This window comes from Carcharhinus amblyrhynchos, chromosome 19 (genome assembly GCF_965287045.1).
Source record: "Carcharhinus amblyrhynchos chromosome 19, sCarAmb.v2.hapA, whole genome shotgun sequence".
Lineage (NCBI taxonomy): Eukaryota > Metazoa > Chordata > Chondrichthyes > Carcharhiniformes > Carcharhinidae > Carcharhinus > Carcharhinus amblyrhynchos.
The window spans coordinates 41,870,747-41,885,719 of NC_137342.1; the positions used below are offsets into that span (position 1 = coordinate 41,870,747).

At 44.9% G+C, this 14,973-nt stretch overlaps 1 protein-coding gene across 1 annotated transcript in view; it reads left to right on the forward strand.

Annotated features, from left to right (window-relative positions):
• The first annotated feature begins 524 nt into the window (after window positions 1–524).
• LOC145355489 (uncharacterized) overlaps window positions 525–14,973 on the forward strand; it is a 440,243-nt gene continuing 425,794 nt past the window's right edge. Inside the window, exon 1 of the mRNA XM_080207658.1 lies at window positions 525–841. The gene's annotated coding sequence lies outside the window, so the exon portion shown is untranslated. The remainder of the gene's footprint in view (window positions 842–14,973) is intronic.

The following is a 14,973-nucleotide window of genomic DNA, read 5'->3' on the forward strand; positions in this document are numbered from 1 at the left end:
CCACTCTGTTTGAACTAACTTGGTAGGCAGGGTTAAGTTGAACAGAGCAGTCTGCGCCAGCAATTTCTCAACGGCGCTGTCATTAAACATTTCACGGGGTGTCAAATGCATGTCCGTCCCCCTTGAAGGAAAAAGGGGCTTGCTCGCTTTAAGCAGCAACATTTTTAAAGCCAGCCACGGCGAGGACTTAAAACACACTCACACACATAAACTTCCTCCGCGATGACATGCACAGGCATTATGGAAGAGGAGTTGTTGTGAATGGTTCCGACTGGGGGCTCTGCTAGTAAGAATTAAAATGAGACGCTGCAACGTAGGGGCAATGTTTTTGTGTGTGCGGAGTGAGCCTGCTATTCGGATGGGACTGCAAAGCTCTTAACACGCGGTTCCTAACCCTTCCACTAACCAGCCCCCCCCCCCCCCCAAACAAGTTTCCACCGAGGTTTCAGTATGTCACATGATAATGGACATGATATAATCGAGTTACGAAACAACACACACACAGCACTGGGATAGAAACACGTTGAAACGACGCAATCCACTGCAAGCAGCCCAGATAAAGCGCTTGAAAGTCCCCAGTTACTTTCACAGTGGCTTGCCTGCATTAGAAGTCCACCTCTTGGTTCTTTTCACGGGTGCGAGAGGGATGTTTTCCCCCACCGCCCCCTTAACCTCCTCCGCAGCACCACTTCACCTGATGTCAGTATTATATATTTATTACCGAATTTGGCTTGTGAAGAATGTAATCTTTGTGGGGGGGAAAGGAGAAAAAAAATCATCTGCATTTATGTGGCAGCCAGAGGTTGAGAAAATCCTTCCGGAACTTTGTACCTTCATAAACGTAAGTGACTGCGTTTTCCTATCAATTAAACAGCAGCTCAGCCTCTTAATAATCGGAATGTCAAGAAAGTGTATCCTGATAGGCGTTAAAAGTGTTGCAACTTTTGAAATGCCGGATCTGATACAGAATGAAGGACAGCATGATGTTAATTAGTGACAACTTTTTATTTCCTCTTTGCCATCTCCCCTGCAAAGATGTTAGTTTATTTCTCCCCTTGGCAGCATTTAATATTTGTATTCTGTTATTGTTTTTTTGTTAATGTGTGTGTTGTCTTGAGCTGGTTCATTGCCACATGGGCTGCTGCTGTTGATATGCGTGTGTTTTAGACTTCATGTCCGCATTCCAACTAATGTTGCGCAGATAAAATTCAGGCTGGAGGTAAACATGGGTGCTGACGCTGTGTTGACATGGACCCAACTTCAAAAGGCAAGGCAAAGGCAGCAGCAGCAGCAGCTCCCCTCCACAATGTTACTATCTGTCTTACTTGTTTCAACCCCCGCTGCTGTTTATAATCCTGAAGGCAAGAAGTTACTAACTAACGTGTGTGGTTTTTAAATGTACGTTTCGCCCTCTGCTCCCTCCCTGACATCCAGAGAAACGGGATGTAAACAGACATTGCAAAGACGTCAAGCCAAAGGTACATTGAACAGCACCTGGAGGCGCGCCCAGCGGGCACGAGCCTGTGACGATGTTGAAATTTGTTTGCTTGCAAAAGGCAAACCCTCTTGCTACACGCTTGCTGTGTGTATTTGCATGAAATTTACAAATGTAACATTGAAATCAACGTGTATATATGGGACTAGGATAAAGGAAGGGGGTGGGCAGTGTAAGCGGGGACGCGCTTGCGAATGATGCGCAACTTGCAGCCCCCGGCGCGCCTCCGATGGGCGTGCACGCGCTTCCCCCGTGCACGCGCACGGAGGATGCTGCGTCTGCGAGAATTTTTTTATAAAGCGGATTTTCTCTCCCTTTTGGAAAGGGGGGGGGGGTTGCAGATAGCAACAATTGATACATGGTGTTGTATGGCTTGATAGACAAGTGTCTCCCCCAAAGCAGCAACTTTTCCTATCTGTCCCCTTCCCCAACTCTCTCTCTCTCTCTCAGACCAGCTTCTGACGGATGTGAAATGGTGTTTCCAGCACTCTTATGACGCAGTAACGTATTCATTTGCCTCTGGACCATCCTATTGCAACGTTCTTTCCTCTTCTATCTTTCTTGGAAGTCCAAGCGAAAGATCTAGCCCCCTCCCCCCCGGGGGTGTACAGGTGGGGGGGGAAAAGCAGAATGTAACCCAAAATAACAGGTTAGACCTTATTAAATAAATAGACCGCTGAAGCATTTGTACTACTGCAGTAGTACAATGTTGCATTAATGTTTGAAAAGTTCTCCGTTGTAATGTAACAACTGTTGAGATCATTTCAGAATTTTTTTTTTCGGGTGTATTTTAAAGCTTTTGGACATCTTAAATGCACGTTTGTGTTTCTTTTTTTTCCCCAAAGAAAAGCCTTTTTAAACAAAAAATCTTCAGTTAATAATTTGAGACCTTTTAAATTGGACATCTTAAATGCAAGTTTGTGTTTCTTTTTCCCCCAAGAGCAATGTTGGATGTCCCTTTTTTAAATTCTTAGTTAATGATTTGTGATCCTTGGAAAAATAACAATGGGTCGGGGGGGGGGGAGTGGAGAGATGGGGAAATCCTATTTCCAAAATACTTGTTCGTAGGATTTGTTTACAACCAGAGCTCCTTCCCGAAGAAAGGGTGTTTTTTTTTCACTCATCTATAAATAAGAAAGTGACTTTTCTGTACAGCAGTGGGCTATCATTTATTAAACGGTGCCAGTGTCTTGCTTACTGTTAAAGTGATGAACTTGTCCCCGGGAAAACACCTTCCAGTTAAATTGCCCGGGTTTTCCGGGCGAGGGTGGGGAATTTTGTTTGCCCTGCCTGGTTTCCCGTTAGGATCCTGATGCCTTCTCGACACCCCCCTTTTTTATGAGTGCATGGTGACACACTTGGACTCGGGCGGCACCTGGGAACTTCCAGTCAAGCCACTCAACTTTCTCGAATAAACATGCGTTGGGCCAGGAGCGGGGGGGAGGAGAGGAGGAAGAATAGAGGGTGAGTGGATAGCGAGTTGTTATCCGAAGGATGAATAGCCCACTCACAGGTCTGGCAAATGTGTTGCCTACTAGTGGTGAAGATTGGAGGGGGGGGCTGCTTTCACTATTATCAGCTGTATGCCGACTTCTGAGTCGGAAATGTGTCAGTCTATTTCCAATGTATCCTTTCATAAGAGTGTCAGTTTCTGAAATACAGCGGCTGCTGATGCAGTTGGAAATTTGATGGGTCTCCCCAACATTTCATTCTACCCTCCTCCCCCCCCCCCCCACCCCTCCAGAAAAAAAAGACTGCGTTTTAAATAAATTTGCATCTAGTTTATATATTGTCTGTCTGTATAGATGAATTGTGTGGGTTGCGTTATGTATCAGTGTCCCTAAATTCCAACTGGCTGGAGCCGTTTAATAGATGCCACAGCACCCGGCTGCACAGGAGACCAGACCTAGCACTACCCGGGGACTGACGTCTTTACAGCTACAAAAAACATCCCAATTCTCAACTGCGTAGCTAGGTGTTGGGAGGGACAGAATGAGAGTTGATGGCATGATTCTGATGGAGCTGGGTGCCTGTCCAAAACGAGATACCGAATTCTACTGGTAATGTCTCTACATTTTTAATGCTTTATTAATTAGCTGTCTCTAGATACCTTATTACCCTGCTAGCAATCTAAATTCCTGTATTGTTAAGACTGCTCCAGCTAGCTCAATTAGCAATAGTAAATATTAATAAGTTTTTTTTTAGATTAGTAAATTTTATCTTTAAAATAACTGGAAATTGTTTATTTGAATGTAGTTTTTTTGGCATGAAGCTTTGATTGAAAGTATTATCTTTCGAATGCATTAAAAGGCTGGCTACCCATAATTGGACTTTTTTTTATCTTTGATCGTTGGTTTCTGTCCCATCTGACTTGGTGCTTTCTATTCTGTTTCGTGCTGCGTCACATCATTGACGAACATTCTTGTTGCCTGTAGAAATGGGGGAATAAAAACGATGGGTCTCGATCTGAGATTGAGCAGGGAATAATAGGAATGATCCATCGATCTATCAGACGATAACTTTCTGCGTCAGAACTTGATCCTAATGAAAGGTCACACCCAAAATGCTAATCCGGTGCTTTTTCCTTTCTTGCAGGCAGGCATTTGATTGAGCTGCTGGATGTTTCTAATCCCCCCCCCCCCTTGATTTTTGCTGTATGTGATTTCAGCACCGAGTATTCCAGCTATCATTGTCCGTTTTGAGGCTTTTCACATGGTAGAAGCGAAGGTTGGAGTCGACGATCTGAGATGAAGCAGACGTTTTGTGTGGGGGAGGGCAGTGTTGGGACAGCACGGTGGCACAGTAGTTCGCACTGCTGCCTCACAGCACCAGGGATCCGGGTTCGATTCTGGCTTGGATCACTGTCTGTGTGGAGTTTGCACGTTCTCCCCATGTCTGCGTGGGTTTTCTCTGGGTGCTCAGGTTTCCTCCCACTGTCCAAAGATATGCAGGTTAGGTGCATTGGCTGTGCTAAAATTGCCCCTTGGTGTCTCGGGATGTGTAGGTTGTGGGATTAGCAGGGTAAATATGTGGAGTTACGGAGATAGGTCCGAGGTGGGATTGTTGTCGGTACAGACTCGATGGGTCGAGTGGCCTCCTTCTGCACTGTAGGGTTTCTATGAGTTCTGTGTTCTTATGTGTCTGAAGGTATTGCAAGGAAGTGGATAGCATAATAAAAGGCTGGAGTTACAAGAGTCAAGATGTGTGCTGGAACATTCATTTGAAGATCTTTGCAGGGTTAGAGAAGGGTGTGTCTTGAATAACCTTGCAAATGATACACAGTAACTCATTGCTAGATGTCAAGCGGACCCGAGCTGGTAGGTGAAGGTGAAAGTATGGGACAGGGCTTTGCTTTATTGAGAGTTTATGGACTTGAGCCATCTCTCGATGCTTCTCCTACCGCCGGTATCCCAGCCACTCTCTTCCACCCCTCCCTCCCTCCCATTTAGATGTGCTGAGTTATCTATAACCTTATTCTCAACCTTAACTGGTGTGGCATTAACGAACCTTAATGTAATTGACTAGAGATCCAGTTTTAAGGAGGATGGGAATGGCAGAGAAGTAGAATGGGAGTGTTGGCTGATGTTGGAAGTGCCATTATTAAAGGGAAGACTAATGGGGAAAAATGTTGGCAGCAGTTATATTTGGAAGTGATAATGCTATGGGTTTTAGCAATATTGGCAAGTTGGTATAGCGCTCAGTTATCCCGCAGAAGCGGGATTGAGCAATGGCTAGCATTGGGGCTGGTCACTCTGCCTGTTGCACATTGTCAGAGGGCCTCGTGATGGTGATTGTACTGGGAGCTGAACAAGCGAGTTCTGGTCTTGCCAGGAATTGGATGTTGGATTTCACTGTCTGAAAGCACATTGATAATCCTGGACCTCAAATGTGATGATGGATGCACTCGAAGGGAGTGCCTCCCGCATGTGTGTGAAAGCTACTGAGTTCAACTGAAGGGCACCATGTGGAGGAGAAGGAGGCAAAGGTGGAACCTTGAGACAAATCTGGGAGAGCTTCATTGGGGACAAGAAGAAATTGTTTAAAGGAAGCGTGCATGACTTGTTGGTAAATTTGGAATGGAGCCAAGGTGCAGTCCCACGGAGATGGAGCAACAGGCCAGCATGTATAATGTGCACTTTCAAAACATCACAAGGCACTTCACAAGAGCACCATCGGACACAGTTGACACTGAGCCACATGAGATATTTGGGCAGGTGACTAAGTACTTGATTGAAGAGATGGGTTTTAAGGAACATCTTGGAGGGCACAGTGTGGAATACAGTGGCTGGCACTGCTGCCTGTCAGCTGGATTTAATTCTGGCCTTGCGTGACTGTGTGGAGTCTGCATGTTCTCCCCATGTCTGTGTGGGTTTCCTCTGTGTGCTCCAGTTTCCACCCACTGTCCAAAGGTGCATAGGTTAGGTGGATTGGTGACAGTAAATTGCCTCTTGGAGCCCCAAGATGACTAGGTTAGGGGTACGAGCAGGGTAAATATGTGGGGTTGCGGGGATAAGTCCTGGGTAAGATGCTTTGTCAGAGAATCAGTTCAGACTCGATGGGCCAAGTAGCCGCCTCCTGCGCTGTAGGGATTCTATGGTAAGAGAGATGGAGATTTTGGGATGCAATTCCAGAGCTTTTAAGGCCAAGATAGCTGAGGGTGGAATGATCACCAATTGGGAGGGGCAGGTCAAGCTGGATGAAGAAAGTTAATGTGATGTGGTCCTACTCAAAAAGGGTTTTCACCAGGTTAGGGACAAAAACAAAAGTAGACAGCTCAGTGTAAGTGTTGGTGCAGAATAGGGTGGTGACATGTTGGAGGACTGAGTGACTCTTGGCTTTGTGATAATTGACGAGGACACAACTTGATTTCTATCCCCGTGAGAAGAGGTGATGGCAGTTTTCTGAACAGGAAGCCATTATATTAGCTAGAAGAATAGAGTGCAGTCAGCTAAGATTGGTAACTTTGATTTGGCCCTAGTTACTGACAGGACAGTGAAAATGTGCAGTATCTAGGAGGAACTTCAATTAAGTCCCATAGTGGAGACAGTGCTGGAGTGGTAATGTCACTGGACTGGTAATCCTGAGGCTGCCTATTGCTTTGGGGCCATGTGTTCAAATCTCACCACGGCAGGTGGTGGAATTTAAATTTAATTAATAAATCTGGAACATGAAGCTGGTTTCAGTAATGGTAACCCTGGTAACTAGCATCAATTGTTGTTTTTTTTTAAAAAAAAAGTTCACTAATGACCTTTGGGAAAGCAAATTTGCCTCCTTCTCAGCCTACATATGGCCCCAGACCCGTAGCAATGTGGCTGAATCTTAACACCCTCTGAAATGATCTAGTCAGTTGACAGTTCAAGGGCAATCAACAAACGCTAGCCTTGCTGGTGACAGTAAACGAAGAAATGCTCCAGCAGCTCTGGTTTGACAGTGAGCCATTTTTCAGAACATTGAGTTTGGGGTTGTCTAGTTTTAAAGCAGCAGTCTGAGCTGCTTCATTTCATTTTTCATGGTTTGGGATGATGATAGAATGCGGATTCCCTTTATTGAAGACTGGGGGCTAATTCCTAGTAACTGAAAGGTGAGAGGGGTTTGCATACTGTGTGTCTGGGATTTGAGGCTGAATGTGACTCAGTCTAAGGGGTGGCCTTTTGGCTAAGATCTAGACGTTGGATCAAGCCCAAGGTGGAGCGCAATGCCTTCTCAGTTTGGACCTTGTTTGTCTCCCTTGTGAAAACCGTGAATTGGGTTCATTTGGAATTTGAATCTGGTTTTTGGAGCGAGCAAATGGATTTGGGTTTGGGTTCACCCAGTTCACTCTTGAGCATTGGTTTTGTAGCCTTGAGTAAATAATTTTTAAAAATCTGGCTGTTAATGATAAGAATGACCGGAAGATTCCTCTCGGTTCCTAGTTCATTTCCTTCTTCTTTCAGTCTCACAACAGCGAAATACCTAGTGTTTGTACGGTTTAGCACGAAGAGGTCAGAATAATGGCGGTTTGCAATTTGTAATAGGACAACCCTCAGAGTAGAATGAGGTACATTGCTGAGGGGTGATGGAGAGTCTAAATCTGTGTTGAATTTAACTGTGTGTCATCAAGGGTTTCTTGGTGGTGTTGGCAAGCATTGAGCATGAATAATTATTCCTTTCTAGCCTTGATGTTGCTTGTTTCCATAAGCAAACAAATTCAGCTGTGCTTTCGCCTTCTGCCAACTTAAAACACCTTTCCTTTTGCTTTTCCAGAATCTGTTCAATCCTCTTGCTCTTTAAAAGCTAATGTTATGGGGGTATTTGGTGCAATTCTTGCTGTGCCATCAAGTCATGAGCTGCCTCTTGCCCTGTTCTTCCCAAACTGCATTACTTACACTGACCACAACATTTTGGCTGGATATGGAATATGGCTTGCTTTGGCTGAACAGGGAGGAGAGTGAGCCAATGTTCAGGAACCTCTTCTTTGCAGCATTGCATGCATGAGCAGCAATGAGTATGTACACACTGTACATGAAATCAAAGTAAGCTTGGTGACCAAGCTACCATACTGCGTGGCACTGGAGGGGGAAATGTTGGACCATCCCATCTAAGCCTTGGTTTTACATTCAGTCTGTCTCTTCCAATTTTTAAAAATCTCACACAATTATCTTTATATTCATAGAATCCCTACAGTGCAGAAGGTGGCCTTTCAGCCCATCGAGTCTGCACCGACTGTCCAATAGAGCATCTTGCCCCCATAACCCCACATATCTACCTCTATTTCCCCTAACCTATATATCTTGGGACATTGGCCATGCTAAGTACTCCGTTAATCGACCTAACCTGCACGTCTTTGGACTATGGGAGGTAACCGGAGGAAACCCACGCAGACGTGGGGAGAATATGCAAACTCCACATCAAACAGTCACCCAAGGCTGGAATTGAGCCCTGACGCTGTGAGGTAGCTGTGCTAATCACTGTGCCACCATGCCACCCTTCAATCCTTCTTTGGATCTGTCTAGCCTGTGTTCTGCTATCTTCTGTCTCGCCTCCTTCAACATTTCTGTGAGTGAGTTCTTCGGTGCAAAAGGTTTCCGGTGTATTTGGATTCTCTTAAATGTTTAATTATTTTTAAGTGCTTTGTACCATCAGCAGCAGAGTTCAAGAATTTGACTTATTATTATCACATGTATTGGTATACAGTGAAAAGTGTTGTTTCTTGCACACTGTATAGAACACCCCTGGTTGGTTTCCTGGGCTGTGCTAAGTTGATGGATTTCAATCACCTGGGCTACAGGTGAGGCTAGAAACTATTGAAATATCATCAACTGCTCCTGCTCCAGAAGTCTGCTCAGTGACTTCTGTTGCAAGGCGTGTGTGTGTGTTGCTGTTTTGAGTCCAGACAAGGCTAGGCTTGTCTGTTTGCTTCTGCCCTTTTTTCCCCCTTTGGGGAAATGGTCTATCCCTCAGCTTGGCTTTATGTCCCCTGTCAGTGGATATCTAATCCAGTCTGGGGGTCAACGCTTGGTGATGGTGAAAAACATTTTGTGGGTAGACCCTCACATTGAGGAGCATGAGGTCTAAGTAGTTTTGCTGTCATGGTGGCTGAGAGAGAACAGAGGACACTGCACCAATTAACTTGTGTTTTTTTTTTGCTTGTTCATAAATACTATTCATGTCACAAGGCAAGAAAACAAATCTATGGCAGCTGGTGTTTTTATTTTGACAAGCGTGCGGCTAGTGAACTCGCTGACAGTTTGGTGCATGAGACTCAGCCCTTTCGTTGCTTGGATGTTCACCTAAAGGTGCTTCCATTCTGCTGAAATCAGTCGAGGTTGACTAGACAACAGAATGTGTATCAGGTCTGGAATCCGATCGGTAGACTGGCCTGAAAAATGCTCAGGTCACAATTAAGCAGTATTCGATGTACCTTCGAATGGAAAATCACCTGTCCTTTAATTTATTGACTTTTTTTATAAATTGTTTATCACATTTTGCTGCTTCCTATTGTGCATTGGTGGGGGGAAAAAAATCCTACCTCCGTTTTGATTTCCTCCCCTCCCCATGAATCTGTGGCTCAATAACGTGACCGATTTTATTATGGCTAAGAATAGTCATTGTTTCCAGATAAACCACTCTTGAGGTCAACTATTGCTTTGGACACAAAATGGAGCTCCTTCTACTTGGCCCCAATCCCAGAAGAGCAGCCATTGCTGTACCAATGCTCATGTTCTCCAGGAACTTGATGCCGGCTACTTCCAGCTCACTGGTCCTTGTGCCCAGCATTTTAAGCTTTTTCATCTCGGTAGATTGCAGGAATTGAAATGAGAGCCTCATCCTGTTCATCCATACCTCCAGTATTGCTGTCTGGTCTGCGGGATTTAATTTTGAGTGTGATTTGCAGATTGACGTTGGGTATCTCATCTGGCTTCATTCACCTCATCCTTGAGATCTGGGGTGAGGGGATGATCGAGGACAAATTTTAAGTTAATTATTTTCACATCGTGAACCTTGCTCTTGTTTGCTGTTCTTGTGCATATTCTTAGAAACAGATCTGCTATCACTCAATCTCTCTATCTACTTCCTCCTTATGAGCCTGTGTAGTGTGGGACATGTGACGCTTACTCTATTTACATTCCAGTGTACAAAGTGAAAGGGTTTCCTATTTTTTTATTTTGCAATGATGTATTTTACAGTTTAGCAATTGACCTTCAGGTATGGAAGAAGACATGTCACATTTGGATACGGTCTACTTTGAATTGACTATCAACCCTTTCCGGAGCAAAAGAGACTTGACTTCCTATAAAATATTTCCCTGCATGTTTTATGTAGTTCTGTATGCGTGCAAGGTGATGGTAAATCCTGGTACTATCCTTTTGGAATGGTAGGACAGCAGATGATCCCAAAGTTCTCCATTTAACTTTTGTTTGCTCTCTCATTTAGTTGCTGTTATTCCATCTTAAGATGTTTGTCCCTGCTGTAAGATCTGGTTTCCCCACGGTCTTGTGCAAGTACCAAGAGTCACCTCGTGTTGATCACATTGGCAAGTCATCAGGAGTTGGCAGGGACAGTCATATCCTTAACCAGTGCTTACATGTCCTCATTTTGTGTTTGGAATGGGATAGGAGATGGAATGACTATCTGTACCAGATTCCTGACCCCTGTCACTGAGCGGAGGTGCAGCACTCCTTCGGGCCGGGAGAGTGGGAAAATGATTGTGGGTGGGGGCTGTCTGGAGGAAGAGAATCAAATTTAGTTATTAAGCGCAAGTAGACTTGCGTCAACACTGCAATGAAGTTACTGTGAAAATCCCCTAGTCGCCACACTCTGCCTGTTTGGGTACACCTGAAGGAGAATTTAGCATGGCCAATGCACCTAATCAGCATATTTTTTTGGACCATGAGAGGAAACCAGAGGAAAGAGACACAGACACAGGGAGAATGTGCAAACTCCACACAGACAGTGACCCAAACTGGGAATTGAACCAAGGTCCCTGAAGCTGTGAGGCAACAGTGCTGCCCTAGGGAGGGGCTCTGTTTCTGCTTCAGCGCCGAGGTGAGTGGGGATAGAGGATTTTGGGGGGTGCTGTGCGGGCAGTAGACAAGGGGGCTAAAATCCAGCATGCCTGATTGGCACAAATCCCAGGCTTTTCTTCCACTGCTTCATTCTTTATTCTCATGGATTTTATGCCAGGCAAGTTGGGACAGTATTTGGTTTAGTAGATTTGCCCAGGGTGGGATGGTGCCTCAGGCTGTGATGGTGCTGAAGCAGTGTGACCGTTTTGCTGTGATGGGATGAGGCTCAAATCATCAGGTTTGAGTCACGCAGCTCCTTTTGCAAAAAGTGCCAGGACACTTTTTCGTTGTGAGCGTCCACTGTGGGTTTTTTCAGTGGCGCTGCCTGGAGATTCTTTCACAAAGTTATTGAAGTGAACTGTGGCCCAGGATGAAGCGAAATGTTACAGTGGACCATGTTTGAGAGAGATCTGAGAGGAAGCTTCTCTTTTTGATTTGGAAGCAATAACTGCAGCAACTCATGTAGATTCCTCTTTTAGAGGGAGCTAAATTTAGCTCCTGCTGAGATAAGGCCACAAACAGTCTGCTAAGTATCGACTTCGAGAGACCATTTCCAGATCGGTCAGGTTTTGCTGTAGATTACCAAGTAGAGAAACCTTTGGACTGTGGTGTGTGCTTGGATACGAAAATACGTTTTAATTAGGGAGCAGGTTCTCAGTTTTTGATGGTGAAGTGATGTTAGGACATTTAATAACTGCTTCTGCCGGAATAAATAAATATTTTCTTTTTGGATACTACCTAAGTTTTTAAAGTTACTGGAGTTGTAAGCAGGCTTACCTGAACGCTGCAGTGATTTTTACTGTGAAAATCTCCCAAGTGCCACACTCGGGCGCCTGTTTGGGTACACTGAGGGAGAACTTTAGCACCAAACCAGCATGTCTTTTGGACTGTGGGAGGACACCGAGGAAACTCCAAGCAGAGAATCAAACCCAGGTCCCAGCAGTGCTGACCATTGTGCCACCGTGGGCAATGCCTTCAGGTACCAGTGAAATTCTTTTGGTGTATGTTGCTCATTTTACTGCATTTTCTAAGACAGGCAATATTATGAGGTTTCCTCTTTATTTTTTCCCTTTGGCCTCCATTTTTACTCTTTTTCTCTCCCTCTTGTCCTGGAGCGACTGACGTGTATTTCTCACCGGGCTCTATCTGCTGTTATTACTGTTGAGCAGTTGGAGATTGGGAGGCTCTGCAGGGGCCTGGAGCATCATAGTAATGCCTGATTGTGCCATTGTATTAAAAGCAGCACAAGTGGACTTCCCACACAAGTGGCTGGACTAGTAACAGGAACGTTTTTTTTTTAGTTGCTTTTATTTTGTGTCTGTTCTGCTGTCACCAGATGGTATCTAATCCACTGCCTCTTGCATACTGGGAGCCTTGCTTCAGTACTGTGATTTTTTTTTGAGCTGGTTCTAGATGCCTCAAACAGGAAGGTACAGGCCAGTTAGCCTCACGCCTGTCATAGGGAAAATGTACAAAGCCGTTATTAAAGATCTCGCGGCGGGGAACTTGGGGGAAAAAATCAAGGCAAATCGGGTAGAGTCAGCCTAGTTTTGTGAAAAGGGAAATCGTGCTTAACCAATTTATTAGAATTCTTTTTGAAGGAGTCACGTGCTGTGGGTGAAGGGGAACCAGTGTGGCAGTGGTTAGCACTGCTGCCTCATAGGGAACCTAGTTCAATTCCTGGCCTGGGTTTGTGTCTGTATGGAGTATACATGTTCTCTCCATGTCTGCATGGGTTCCCTCCAGGTGCTGTGGTTTCCCCTCTCAGTCCAAAAGATGTGCTGGTTAGGTATATGGGCTAAATTCTCCCTCAGTGTACCCAAACAGGAGCCAGAGTGTGATGACCTAAGGGATTTTCACAATAACTTCATTTGCGGTGTTTAATATAAGCCTACTTGTGACCTCCAATAAATAAACTTAAAAATGGTGAATGTACTATACGTAGATTTCCAGAAGACGTTTTGATAAAGTGCCTCATGAAAGGTTAGTGCAGAATATAAAAGCTCCTGGTTTGGTTTGGGGCGGGGGTAACATATATAGGCATGGATTGAAGATTGGTTAGATAACAAACGGAGTTGGCATAAATGGGTCTTTCTCTGGTTGTCAGGATGTGTGGCGTGGGATGCCACAGGGATCGGTGCTGGAGTCTTCTCTTGTTCTTAATTTGTAAGTACGTTCATGTGGTAGTTTGACGGTGCTGTAGTGGTTTCTTGTGCCAGTTGGATTACTGAGTAAGATGAGATGCTGTACTTCTAAGCTTAGAAGGATGGAGTGCAAAAGCTTTAGAGGGGATGTGGGGCTCAGCTTGAAAAAGGGATGCATTCACATATTTGGTTCCCTTTTAAAACTGATGCCAGCATGAAGTGAATGAGAAGTGTGGTTATTGCTCACATTTGGCACTTATGGCCAACTTAGAAAGTGTAGGCAAAATGATCAGAGCACTGGGAACTCTTGTGACGTGTGTAGAAGGCGCCAATATTCCAAAGTGGACCCAGGAGAGAGTCAGAGAGCCCAGAAACAGGAACCCTGTGCTGGAGCAGCCGAGAGTCAGGACCTACTTTATCAGAATGGTGGCCTCTCTTGTGCAAGTCATCCCAACGCAGGATAGTGGAGGATGTTGCTGTTAGTGTTAAGTGAGACAATGGGTGACTAACATCTGTAGAGATGGCAGAGGGAGGACATTCAGGTGCTGAAAGCAGAATTATCACAATTGGCCAAAGATGGGTACCGCTCGACAGATTTGGGGTGCAGGGGTGTGAGGATAGAATAGAGAATGGCTCCCTCCGAGGAGCATGGTCCTTGGCAACATTGCACTGTGCAGCAAGGAGAAGGAGAGCTCAATGGACTGAGGGGAGCTATTGGACAGGCAGAGATTGGGATGCCTTCTGCTGTAATGGTGATCAGCAGTCCTGAAAGCTGCCCATGTTTATACTAATATCTACCTAGTTTCTATTGTGCATAGTGTATCTGTATGTTGATGGAAATACTGAACAGCGTTAGGTTGCATTCTTTTTCCATTATTTGTGGTTTTTATTCCTAGACATTGCTTTCCTGCCAGGGAAAACCATGTTCTGGACCAGGTGGTGGAATAAAACTTCAGGATGGCAGCCAGACCACTGACCGAGACATAGTTCGGCCTGAGAGAGAGAGAGAGAGAGTCAGATACTGGATGGGATAATAGGAATTGCAGGGGCATCAGCCTCTGAAGTTGTACCTTACTTGTACCCACATGCCAACCAGCCTCAGGAGAGGAGTGGGGGCGGGGGGGGGGCCTTTGGCTGCAGGGCAGGCACAGTTAGGGAAAGTTCACATACAGCTGGACATTACCACAAGAAATCAGCCTTCCCCAAGAGCGTAAGACCACCTGTGACAGTGGGGAGAATCATCTCTCAGTGGGAATAGAGCGAAGTTTTTTTTTGAGGTTTTATTCATTCGTGGGATGTGGTCATTTCTGGCTAGGCCAGCATTTATTGCTCACTCTGAACTGTCCCATGAGAGTATTAGAATATTCTGTTAGAATAAGCTGTTTGTGGAAAAAGTGCTGAAGGGAGAATTTGACAAAATGGGCTGCGAGTGATATTAAAATTCTGTAAGTGGTGAACAAATATTAAATGAGAAATGTAAGTAAAATACAAATTGGTTGACTCTGTGGCAGGGAAATGAATGACATTAAAACTGTCAGCATGAGAGGCAGTAATGATTTTTGAGTTTTAACAGGACCAGAAGCTTAAAAATACTAGTATTCATTTTTGGGATGTTTTATTGGGGGGTGGCACGGGCTGCCATTGCTACTAAGGGGATTTGAATTATAAACTTATGGAAATTATTGTATGCGGGTGATAGACATTCACTGGGGATTTATCTATGCCCCTGGTAACAAGGCACAGGCTGCAACTGGGGTTTCTCGGGTGAGAAACTGCAACTTTATAAAGT